Source organism: Bombus flavifrons, chromosome 17 (assembly GCF_040668555.2).
Source record: "Bombus flavifrons isolate JBK064 chromosome 17, iyBomFlav1_principal, whole genome shotgun sequence".
Taxonomy (NCBI): domain Eukaryota; kingdom Metazoa; phylum Arthropoda; class Insecta; order Hymenoptera; family Apidae; genus Bombus; species Bombus flavifrons.
Window position 1 is genome coordinate 4,505,293 of NC_138458.1, and position 13,078 is coordinate 4,518,370.

The 13,078-nt window shown below is 32.0% G+C and overlaps 1 protein-coding gene and 1 long non-coding RNA gene across 7 annotated transcripts in view; one reads left to right on the forward strand and one right to left on the reverse strand.

Annotated features, from left to right (window-relative positions):
* The window catches only part of milt (trafficking kinesin-binding protein milt), a 102,611-nt gene that overhangs the window by 45,927 nt on the left and 43,606 nt on the right, over positions 1 to 13,078 (forward strand). For 5 of the 6 annotated variants that reach the window (XM_069130796.1, XM_069130793.1, XM_069130797.1 and 2 more), the window contains exon 1: positions 4,760 to 4,952. The exons of the other annotated variant lie outside the window; for it this stretch is intronic. The gene's annotated coding sequence lies outside the window, so the exon portion shown is untranslated. Of the gene's footprint in view, positions 1 to 4,759; positions 4,953 to 13,078 lie in introns of those variants that run through there. 6 annotated transcript variants of the gene reach the window in all.
* On the reverse strand, positions 844 to 2,134 carry LOC138188767 (uncharacterized). The gene is made up of 3 exons (XR_011175666.1): positions 1,979 to 2,134; positions 1,664 to 1,869; positions 844 to 1,335 (listed from the first exon to the last, which is right to left on the reverse strand). It is a non-coding gene; the product is annotated as an uncharacterized LOC138188767 (long non-coding RNA).

Here is a 13,078-nt window from a genome sequence, read left to right on the forward strand (position 1 = left end):
AGAAAAATGTCTCAGACAAAACTTGTTTGGTATCGAGTGCTTTTATTTATTTAACCTTGCGACGATCTTGAAGCGTCCTGTAAAGGCGACGTTAAAGTCTTTAAACGCGTACCTCTGTCTTTTATTACGTATGCTCTTAGCCGACGTTCAGACGTTTTCAAAACACTACAAACTCGTATGTTTCCCGCTATCCAACACTATCGGGATGCGGACTCTAACATGTTTACGCCGGCGCTGCTATTCGTGTTTCTCACCGTGGGGCGGGGCTCGTATTCATTTTTATAATAAGTTTATAGTATTGAATTGTTATATTGTTAAATAAATCCTACTTTTTTCAATTAATATACGTTAAATTTCCATTGTTTAAATTTTCAACCAAATGGCAATTTTTTCTTGTTACGAACTACATTTTTGCTGGTGTGCACCGTCTGATGAAACATTCAAATGTGAGCCACTGGTGGCGCACGCCGCCTGATGGGAGACTCAAGCGTGAGCCACCGGTGGCACACGCCGGCGTGAACGTGCTAGAATTCAATGCGCCACACGCATTAACGTTACCTGGTGTACAGTACGATCACGCATAAAGAAATACAAGATTGCAGTTTTGTAACGTGTCCAAAATAGTCAATTCATTTCGAGCAGTCACTTTCAGCTAATTTCTTAGTATCGAATTTCTTGTATGTCGAAGTTAAAAGTTTATATCTCGATAGCAGATGCTGCGGAGGACACAAGTGTGCGCCTTTTGCAACACGTCTAAATATCAGGTACGAGAGTACGTAATGAAAAATGAAGGCACCTATTTAAAAATTTTTATGCCACCTTTACTATATTATCACCTATTAGAGCAAAATTAAATTTGCATATCGGTGAGACAGATGTGCTTGTTTATTTTTGCATAAAGAATTAAATTCTGGCTGAATATCTGATATAACAGAGTACGTTCAATGTTTTTCAGAGTTAATCGATATTTTCATTTTGCAATCGTCAACGATGATGTTGTCCTTTTGCAGTAGATACATAGCATAAAATAGTGATAAGTGTATGTTTAAGAACATCTTATAAATTATTGGAACTTCTGTATTCATTCCAAGCAAAAGTTCATTCAAACTGTTTTTTAAAAGAATGCTGTTGTATACCTATGTCGATTAATCACTTGATCATTCAGTGACAGATGATTGACATTCTTTAATTCATCGATGTGTGACAGTTATAAAAGTTCCACGACCTCGTAACTCTGTTACAATATCCTATATAGGATTACGACTCATAGTTTAAGAAGCCCTGCAGCAATCGATCCATCTTGTCGTCCCCGATAAAAAAGTAAATTAGCCAAACCTGCAATACCATATCGTATTTCGAATGTTATTCTTGGAAAATAAATCACAACAAAGAAAGCTTCCTACGGTTATTCGTATATTTACGCTCAATTTAAGGCTACTTTATACTCATAACGCTATGAACAAGTTTCTCTCTCGAACTAACCTTAAAAAGGACAGGAATTATATCTAATATGGAACATGTACCCAAAGATGTAATACTGACACGAGGTACTACATTTTCATGGAAAGTAAACAAAGAATAGTTTTATTCTCGCCCTACTTTATTCTTTTTTTGGTAATAAAATCGCATTTTAAAAGAACCACATTAAGAAATAGATGCTTACAGCAGTCGTAAATGCAAGTATCAAACTGGACTGCAGCGCAGCAGCTTCTTGTCCACTTGAAAGTAGTTTGCTGCTTTCAGATACCCCATTTTCTTTTCTCCAATGATTTTTATGGCTCGAGCCACCTTCTTCTCATGACTTTCTTTCTTGTTGATTTTTCCTAATGCTGCAGCAGAGCATCTTGATGTTCCTCTAAATAAAATAACCTAGAAAGAAAGCGATGCAAATATGGAATATTGCGTAATTGCACCACTACTGGGTGGCCATATTTGGAACTGCACGAAGTTGGAAACACGATATTCAGCTTATACTTACTTCAGTTCGTATGTGAGCAGCACAAACGAGAAGCACAAATAAGTATGGTAAAATAATAAGAAATACGAAAAGGAAAAAAAGAAGAAACACGTCAAATTTACACAGCGTGGAAAGATTTCGAACATCGACAAGGTAAAACGATCATGCTACGACGTTATACGTTCGCTCGACCGATGAACCACAACGCGTACGATAACAAAGTGATTGAGTGAGATCATCTGTAGGCGTTCGAGAGATATTCATTTGGGAGATTTTTAAAAATACCATTATAGTTACATATTAGGTATAATTTTGCGTAGTATTTAATACATCTATAGTATTTTATGTTATACTATACGGTATTTCGATATATATTGTTATATCGAAAAAAATATCAATTTTAAAAATAGCAGACAATTAAAATTTAATTTGTGAAGATTTGGCAAGGAGAGACTATCTTTGTCTGTCATACGTTAAGTATGACAAATTAAAGTAAAAATATCTACTGAATTAATAAATAATACAATGCTAAATAAATATAATATAACAGTATAATATATATTAAATAATAGCAAATAAATAATAAATAATACTGTAATAGTAACTAACAAATAAGATAGTTTTTCGACATAAATACTACTTTTACTTATAAATAGTACTTTTTTTGGAAATAATGTCTAGCTGGATCGACTAACGTTTTAAGAACACGTGTGATCCCATTGAAAAAAGCATCGGTGACCTTCGTATGTCCTCTACATATTCATCTACCAAAAGTCTAATCGCTGCAAATTATATTCCCCTCGAAATCATTCAACTTGCACGTGAAATAATTTTTAAATATCGTGAAAAACAAGCGAGGTGTTACAGATGATGAAGTTACAGCTGGACCACTCTGTACATGTGACTTACCGATGTCACACGGTGATGGCGATTTTTTTTCAAGAAATTGGTCGTTCTACGGATAGCGTACGAAGAAAATAAGGTACATAGCTCCTTTTAAAGCAGCACTTTTCAAGAGCTACATAACAATGGGGTTTTAACCGAAAAAGACCTGAGAAAGTAAAATTGTGCGCGCTATTTTTCTCAGAATTCTCTTGCAGCGCTGAGAAGAACTTACGATGAGGAAACTGTGCGTCAACTCTTAATCCTCAAATATTTCGCCCTCGAATTTCGCACAGGAAATTGCAGATTGTTTATCGTCTTCGTAAATCATGTTTAGAACTTATTGTTAGTTAGCGTTTTTTTTTCATCGATAAGGTAGCAATTTCATCGATAAAATTCTACCTTTATCTTTCGCTCGTTATCGTTAATTTGCGATAATGCTCCTTGGACGTCGTCATTAGCGATTGATTTCTCTCCTTGAACATCTTATTTTCGCTAGTTTTGGTTTCGTACGTACGGCCGAATTATTCAAAGAATTCGCTGTTTCAAGTGTTTATCGGGAAATGTGCGATGTTCGAACCCCCTCTCAGCTTATCTCTCAGCTTAGGGATTTTGTAGCTTGCTTCATTTCTATATTTAATCTTTGCTTCGCTACATTTCAAAATTAAAGATTATTTTAATTCCTTTCATTCCCTAAAACTGCCGTTTCCCTGAAATACATACGTATACACATTTGAGTGAAAACAGTCGATGTAGGTACATATTTAATAATTCATATGCAAAGATATTTCCATGTTATTTTCAAACGTAACTAGAAGGTAAATAATTACCTATATCATAAGATTATGAGAGATTTAAAGCGTCATGAATCATTTATTATTACAGATGTACACGAAGAATTATGGTCGTATGTTTCTAGCATTATACGTGCAGTTTTATCAATAAGTTCGTATCTCAATTTTATTCATAAATCGTTATCTAAATACTTTTATCAAATTAACTTTTTACAAGTTTTATACGTTCTTTACGATCACTCAAATATCTCTATTTAGATATACGAGAGTAGTATATTACTCAGATATATTACACAGCTTATTAGGTGTTTCTAAGAATTAGAACAAGCTATAGCGTTGAAACGTAGAAGATAGAAAAAATTTTTATTAGGAAAAATTACACGTGTTTGTGAAAGTGAGGCGTATCAAAGATTTCAAGATCACCTGTATTTTTTTTTTTTTTTTTTTTTTCAATGGAACATATTTTTTTTTATACATCGTTCGATGTGTTTTTTCATTCTCTGGAAAAAAGTATTGAGGTACTTGGGTCGAAAAATGGACTTATTTTTGATATATCAAATTTGGTGAAATTAGAATTGAGATATCTTTCAAATTTGTACCATTCATCGATCCAAGTACGTTAATACTTTCTGAAAATTAAGAAATGCATCGAATGGTTTATAAAAAATTACAGAGACTCGTTTGAAAAAAGTGTGCAACGCGCTTCGCAACTGCACCAGTGTATATGCGAGAAAAACTAGCACGGTAGTATGATAGAGCGTGTTAAACAGTGCAAACTTTTTCTCTACGACTTTTCTCTATCTTCATTTACGACGGAGTTATAGCCTGTTCCAGTTATTATTATGAAAATACCCTGTATACTAATATTTTGTTTTGCAATCTAAGATTCGCGTGATACATTAATTTTGCTAAAAGGATATTTACAACAAAAATGCTTTGAATAGATGCTTCTAAATACATTTGTTCTTTATTTAAAATATCGTTTTACGTCTCCGTGATAACAAGTCACATGCAATTAGGCGCTCTTTTGTCGGATATCCAATCGTAAGAGCCGCCCGGAAGAGTGCTCGACCAATCAGAGCGCTCGACCCGGCAGTGCTGCTGGAAATTCTATATGATGAACTTTAGTCGCCGCTCGTCCTCCACGTTGGAAGGACGTTGTGCGCGTCTATTTTCCGTCGATATTGTATCCACAAGAACTCGTCTAATCTTTTGGCCAGTTGACGTACTCCTTTCAGTTAGTGTTTATCAAAGAAAAGTGGTTTAGTGCAGTGAACTAAATCTTAAGATGTGGCAATTATAAGTGAAGTGTTGATATGGTGAACTTTTATTTCACATATTTTTCATCATGACGTATTATCCGGCATCTACACGCATAGCTTTTTCTTAACATCTTTACGATGTACATACGCATAACGTTTTATATAATCTTGGACGAAAATTTCATTCACACGATGAATGATTCGTAGCTATTTCTCGTGAATTAATGCCACAGTGAAAATTCGACAGTTCGCTCATTTATAATTTTCTCAATATAATCGGGATTAAAATTTGATCTACTATTTTATTATGTGTTTCATGTATTGTTTCGTATGCGAAGCCTAACACTAATCTGAATGCAGTGCAGCTTACTGCAGTATTTACATATCATATATTCATTTACTGCTTTTAAGAAAGTGATTGCTAATATTGAACACCGGAACAATAAACGTTACGTTTCCGTAATAAACATGCTTTGTCATAAAATTCTTACTTAGAATTTCTAATTTAATACTCTGTGTGAGAAATAAGTAACACTGTAGAATATTTCTTTAATTTAAATTAGTTAGTTTAAAGTTAGTCAATGTCTAATAGATTGGAATGTTTGGAAATCTACTGCCCTTTCGATCAGGTTAGGTTAAAATGATTCTTAGAAAATAATTTCTTTACTTAATTAGATAGATTAATTTGCACCTTATTTATAACAAATTAATTGATGTTTTGTAAAACAGTAAAGATATTCATTCTAAAAGTTAATTTTATAATTATTAAAAGATACTTGAAAATGTAGATATGCCTTTCATCAAAGCATGCGTATTCGGATGAAGTGAGGTTAGGTTTGAAGAATAACATATTTTCTTCAAATTTCACGACAAAAATTAAAAAGATTCGCATGAGATACATTTACATTGACGAATATCATTAGTTATAATGGGATTGGGTTAAATTAAATTGAAACTCGCATCGATTAGATTTTAAATATGTACTGCTTTTCAGGTTATACACTAACTTCACGATACTCTATCGTGCTATGTACTGTTAAAATAATGCTTTATATCTTTCGTTATTTAACATTATCCAAATGTGATATAACTTTTGCATATCGTTATTACATAACTGTATAACATCGTTTTATCTTTATAAACATGTCGTTGATAACGTGATAAATTTCAAAGATCCTTGCTGTTAACAGCAATCAAAGATTATTTGTTGTATAAAATTTGACAGAAATATATGAATTTATTCTGGATTCATTGTTTAGTGTCAAATATGTACACGATCATTATATGTATATTGTATGCAATTAATAGAGATGTGCATATTGTGGTTGTTATTGTACAAACAATTTGAGAACAGTGACTAACCGACGTTAATGAGATTAACGGGAATCATTTCATTTCGCAAGTAAATGTGATAAAAGTTAAATACAATTTTTTGATTCCTTATTATTGTAAAAAGAAAACTACGCTATTGCTATTCGTCGAACAAATTAATCGTCGAAAGAATATAACAATAGTTATTTTATCTGTACTTTAGGCCTATTACAGCCTATTACAAGGAGGTTGTTGCCTTCTTATTCCTAATTTCTTACACTATATTATATTCTTAGAATCGGTTCTTAGTTACTGTATTATATTGATATTTTATTGTGTTTTATTGCTTAACTCTTTCTAAATCAATGGAATAATTTCTTAATAAAATTAACGATCGTATAATTTGTGTGAATGGTTGGCGAACATGGAGGTCGTTTTCATGATTTCAGAGCTTAAATAGTAATATAACGTATCCAAACCTGCATTAATCAACGGCTATTCTTGCGCTCCGATTATTTTCCGCGTTTAAGTACTTTTTTTTGTAAGGAACACTTTAATGGACATTGTAATAAGAAGTCATTACGTTCTATCGTGAGAATAAAATTCTTGCTTTCACGTCAATTATATTTGATGAACACGTGTTTAATAACATTTAAATAAAAGGTGTTTCCATTCATTTAAATTCAGCATATCTAAAACATTAGCTATATAGGAAAAACGTGGGATGAAAAATCTTTTTTTTTGTATTGCAAAAACTGACCCAAAAAGTCACCTATTTCTTGTCTCCGAATTTTGGAACTGTATTTCGTGTCGAATGATCCCTTATGGGGAGACATCTACCACAATAAATTTTCAAGTTGAGCTGACAATTAGTTTCTGAGACATGGGAGGTCAAAGATGTGAAAATCCATTAACGTGTCAACTCATACGTTTCGACGTACAAACTTTTACGTCAGTCTGATAGTTTAAAGGATCGTTCCCAGAGATTTTGTCGACCGTTAGCAACGAATTTGAACTTAGACTTGCAAAATTCACAATGGCCGATTCAATATGGCGTACGATATATTTAAAAAACACCTGCTACAGCGACATTTATCTTTCTTGATTTTGATCCGTGAAAATGGTGATGGATACATTACGTATGTGAGGATTGCATATGTATATGAATCCGATAATATTGACCATATTCAAGGAGCTATGCAATTTTTATCATGTGACTTGCAACAGCCAACAATCGGACCACCACTTTCGCGCGTGTAGTAATACTCTGCGATTAATTCTCGCCTGTTTTTAATCTTATCGACGAGTATGAAAATGCGGTGATGCTTCCCGCTATAATAAAATAATTATTATTGAAACCACAAATAATTATTGTGATTAAAATAATTATTATTAAAACTATAAATATTACTTTAGTTTCTAAAATTCACATTATAACTTTTTACGTTGCGAATATTAGACCAAAGTATTATAAAAATTACAAGTCGGAGCGTATGAGCTTTAAAAATCTTTATTTCTATTTAAAATATTAAATATCTAAAAATCTGACATGAATGCAGCATGAATTTTTTCACTGATCTCACCTAAGAATCGATGGAAAAATTAGCGGTGCAGATGTTAGATTTATTGCTAAATGAAAATTTCTAAAAAATTTTCTTGGGAGGTGAACAAGGGAAAATTCTCAAATAGTTGGATAAACGTTTATTTCTTGCAAAAATTGACATTTGGGCGTGCTAAATTCACTAAGCTGGGATACTGTCTTTTGACTGTTCAACCGCTAATTATTATTCGGCAATGATAACTTCTGCCAATATTTTTCTTGAGTCTTCCTTGTACTTTTTGGCTGGTTTGTTAATTCTTTAATGAGGGTACTGTCGTGATCTGCATTTCGGTTTTCGTGTTTTGCCACATGAGAACCAATCACGTGCTTGATGTATGGTATCTTGAGTTCTTCTCAAGACCACTCTAAGGTGCTTTTGTTATAATTTGAAAGAGGGATATTGAAAATTTGTCTGGCGACGACATCTTTTTTATTTTGTAGCACCAGTGATGCATATAGAATTAACGATATAAAATTTGATTTTTATTGCCAACCTGTGACTTTGTGTCTAAGGACCTTTTTTTACTCGTGTACGTTCTCTTGGCAGAAATTAAAAAAACGTAACCATTGCTTGGGAATTACTGTATATTTTTTATCTTCTCAGATACATTGATAATCATTGGAATTAAAAATACGATAAAGGAAGAGTAGTCCATACATAAAATTATAATATCGTTGTTTGTCGATTATACTCTCGTAACATCTACAGCTAATATTGATATCGAGAGAACAAGATAAAACCTAACGACAAAAGTTAAGAAATATGCCTTGTTTGAATTATATAACCGCTTCTAACAAAACCTAAATAAAAAATAAGGTAGAAAGGCGTTGGGCAACCCTTGGGGTTGATGACTGCATGCCATCTGTGTGGCATTAATTCAATTAATCGAACATAAACCCCAGTCGGTACATCATGATTTTTTAGTTTTTCGTGTTAACTGCTTTTTATTTCTAATTAAGTATAATTTAATTTCCCAATTGGCGTCTAACGTGCAATCCCACAAATGTTCAATTGGGTTCCAGTCAGGAGATTCCCTTACCCACTTAATTATATCAACATTCTGTTACAGAAGAAATGTCTTCATTAATTCAACGTTTCAGGTCATTGTCGCGTTGCCATGTTTTCGTTTGCAAATGGCGATATACGCGTTCGTAAGATATCGTAATTCACGAATTTATTGTTGTTTCTCTCATGTGTATTAGCGGACCAGGGCTACCAACCCGACACCTCGTTACATTACCACCAGCTTGTTTCACTCTTGGTTTTAGATATTTAACGTTAAAACTTATTGTATGTTCGTGTATGGGTATTTTTAGTTCTATTCAATATATCTCAGAAGATAAAAAAATATACAGTAATTTCCAGGGAATTATTATATTTCCTAATTTTTATAGTAAGGGTATATGTAATAATCGAGACCGTGAGAACTCTTCCTTTTATTCCTTGTATTTATACCATATATACCCCATTTATATTTTCGTTAAGTCGTTCTTCTTTCATTAAATATTATATGAATTATGTGAATATTGCACATTGTCCACTTTCAGTATCCTAATTGATTTATTATCGTAACCGAAACTATCTAGACATATCCAAATACTCTTTGTATGTAACGTTCGAAACGTCGACGATGTCCTTCGAATAAAATGTCACAGATCCACGCTAATCATATTCGTCAAAGACGCCAATATCTTTGTCGTATATATTAAATGAATGTTACGTTGATCTTTAATTCCATTGCAAAGCATCGTTTATCAAGTTCTCTCCCGAGGCTATGACAAGTTTTCTGAAATACATATTTATTTGTCTACTCGATGGCCTGACTATGACACGATCGCCGTAATACAACGCAAATCCTTTGTTCGCGTTCGCCTGCTATGTGCTATCGCGTGCAATTTCAAGTGCTTGTTGTTTCAAAGATAGCAATAACATATTACAAAATTTAATTGAATTCTTTGTATATCAGAGATACAATTTTTGTTATTTCGTCGAAATCTTTCGCAAAGTATTGTTATTAGCAACGAATTTCTTTAGTGCTACATGGAAACGGGCGCTTATTGAAGAATGGGGTATATAACATGAGGTGCCCGGTATCATTCGTTTAATACTCTTCTACATTCTCCGTACATTTTCAATATCGTTGGCATATTTACAGAATAAAAAGGTTTATGAATTTATTATTCACGTTAATTGATATTGTTTAATTTTATGAGTTCCACTGTTGATTTTTTATTGTTAATTAATATTATATATTTACGTTAATTATGATAAAATTTCAGAATTATACTATATTTTTTATCGAAGGTTTATTTCTTCTTCTTCAATTTCATGATTACTCTTGCTCGTTACGCAGATATAGTAAGTTTCACGTAAGTTTTATCATAATATTATGATTTTGGTGTCTAGAGATAATATTAACACTAACCTTACCAGGCCCGTTCAAATGACCGGTTTCAACATTTTATTTAAAATTGTACATTCATTGTTATGTCTTTCGTTCGTCTAACTTTACATAAACTTTTACATTAACAAAAATTGCGAAGTGGATTAATAAGATAACATATTACTATTGTCCTCTTTTATTACACTGTCCCATTCAATACAGATAATTTATGAGGGACACAAAATACTCGTCTTTAAGAAGCAAAAGATAAGTCACGTAAACATTTAGACGATCATTGACGATAGCTTGTCAGTGTTATCGATTAGAAGTTGAATGGTCTTTTAATTTTTATCTATTTTATCTATAATTATAAATATATTTTTTTCTATAGTTCTATATAGTGTAATTATTCTATATAATTACCAAGATATGTATACTGATAGTTTTACGTTAAATTCACATAATGCGCGAGATTCATAACGGCAAATAATTTAACTTTACCCTGAGAGGTTTTTTTTCATACAATCGTAGATAAGTCAGATACCTAGGTGATCTCATTCAGTTGAGACAGCCCGCGTAAATCTGAGTGAAGCAACGACTTAGTCCGTGGCTGAATTCGCGACTTATCAGGGAAAAGGAATTTCTCAAGTCTTGTAGCTGATTTTCTCAGAGAATTGCGCAACAATCAATTAGACGATGAATTAGACTTTCCTTGTTAAAGAAAAACCGTGTAATTCTTTAGACACGTCCCCTTTCGAATAGTTCAACGCTTTCTCATAGAAATAATCCGTCAGCTAAATGGAATAGGAAAAGAAAATGTGATACGTATAATGGTTTATTGTTTTCGAAACTACGGTGCGGCTCTTTCACACCAATTTATTGCCAGCAATTTAATTAATGCATATAATTTAATCAGCGTGCACGGAAATTCTGTGCTATAATACTCGATGTTCGCTCGTTCTTAGGATCGCAGAAAAGTATAAGAGACGTATTAAAATTAATTGTAAAATTTGCGGGATACTTGCTATCGATGATCATCGTAAAAAACTGTGATATTATATTTTTTGATTAATTTTGATTCGTTATTAGCTGCCAAGCAATAATTATCAATCATACAGTGTTTTATTTTCGATTTCAACCTCTTTTGGTTGGAAGAAATTCCAAAAAATATGCGGACGTCTATTAAAACATTTATTTATTATGACTACAGCGTGTTTAAAAAATGATGGGTAGGAATTTGGGTGCAGGAGGAAAATTATTCAAACTTATATTATTAATGCGCACGTTACTGACATGTAATTTAGTTCAAAATTAACACATTTTAGTCTAATACCGTCTAATCTTGTCTGATACTGTAAATTTGTATCATAAATATGTATATTGAAAATATATTATCATAATTCGACCGAGGATATTTATGCAAATTTTTATTTGTGAATACAATGGAAATAAAATGAATACAATTAATACACTGCAATTAATTCATGTAATGAATACAATACAATACAATTAATTCATGTAATAAACACAATACAATTATGGAAATAAAATTGAAGATTCGTCTTACATTTGTGCACCAAAGTAGAGAAAAATGTTTATATTCGATATTAACGATAAAAAAAAGTTGAATCAGAATAGATGTTCAAAATGGCCTGTACAAAATTCTAACACTAAAACTATGAAATGTTCCCACTATTTATAAGTATATATCGTAACGAATACTTTGGATTATTTTATGTACTTTTGCGTCTTACGTGAATCTTGTTCCTTTTCAAACCTCTAAGTTTCCCATAGATCTATAAAAATTCGCAGACTAATTACAATAATGTAATCTCGGTATATTTAAACACGTTTGATATTTTGTATGAAACGCGTCTATGTTCGCGAATTTCGTGGCAAACGCTTTGAACATTCGTTCTGCTTTTAGTTTTCTATCGATAAGGTAGTTCCCTAGTCAACTATATTAGTCAAATTGGAGTTAATTAATAAATGCTAAGTATAAAGATAATATGATATTGATAACTAGTATGATATGAAATAATAATAATATTAATTTTTTATATCATTTGTATTTATCTTGAAAAGTTGATATAAATAATTGCAATACGAAGATAGAACATTAAATCGACTGGTATATTTAATTGAAGTAGCAGATCTGACAAAATCGTCAAGTTGAAAAGGAAGTATCCAACAAGAAAGAAAAATATCAATCTCGAATTATTAAAAGGAGGAGAGAGAATTAATAATTATGAAAGAAAATTTGTGAAAAGCTTGAGAAAATTAGTTAACAGCACTAAATAAATTAAACTCAGAATTATATTATTTAATGTCTTATCTGACCTAAACTGAAGATTAATTTTGCTCGAAATATGAGAGTAATCTTGAATTTTGATTTATTTAAGAGCTACCTTAATATTTATATGAACTGTGAACTGCCTTTCTCCTACTTTGACACATAAAAGTTGTGGTAAAATTTTTATGCAATTTTTTTAAAACACCCTCTATATAGAATTCTGTCATTGTTTCATAGTTACATTTTCTTATTAACATTAGCATTAATTTCATATTGCAACCCTAATTTCTGATCGTAGAGATATACACAATTGGTCCATAACAATGTGGTCAGTTTATCGGCACTTATATAGCTGATATCAGTTAGTCAATTGCACGTATTGAAAGTTCCGAGTATTTATATTCTTATCGATGCGATCTAAATGATTTTTGTAAACAGCACCGTGATATACTTTCAATTGTACATCAATATCTTTTGATGAGATATACGTGCACGCTTTATTTATTTTGATAAAACAATGAAATAGTTTTGAAATGAATAGTAGAACAAGGTATCTCAGTTCCAAATAATTTTGCACAGGTATAAAACAATAGTA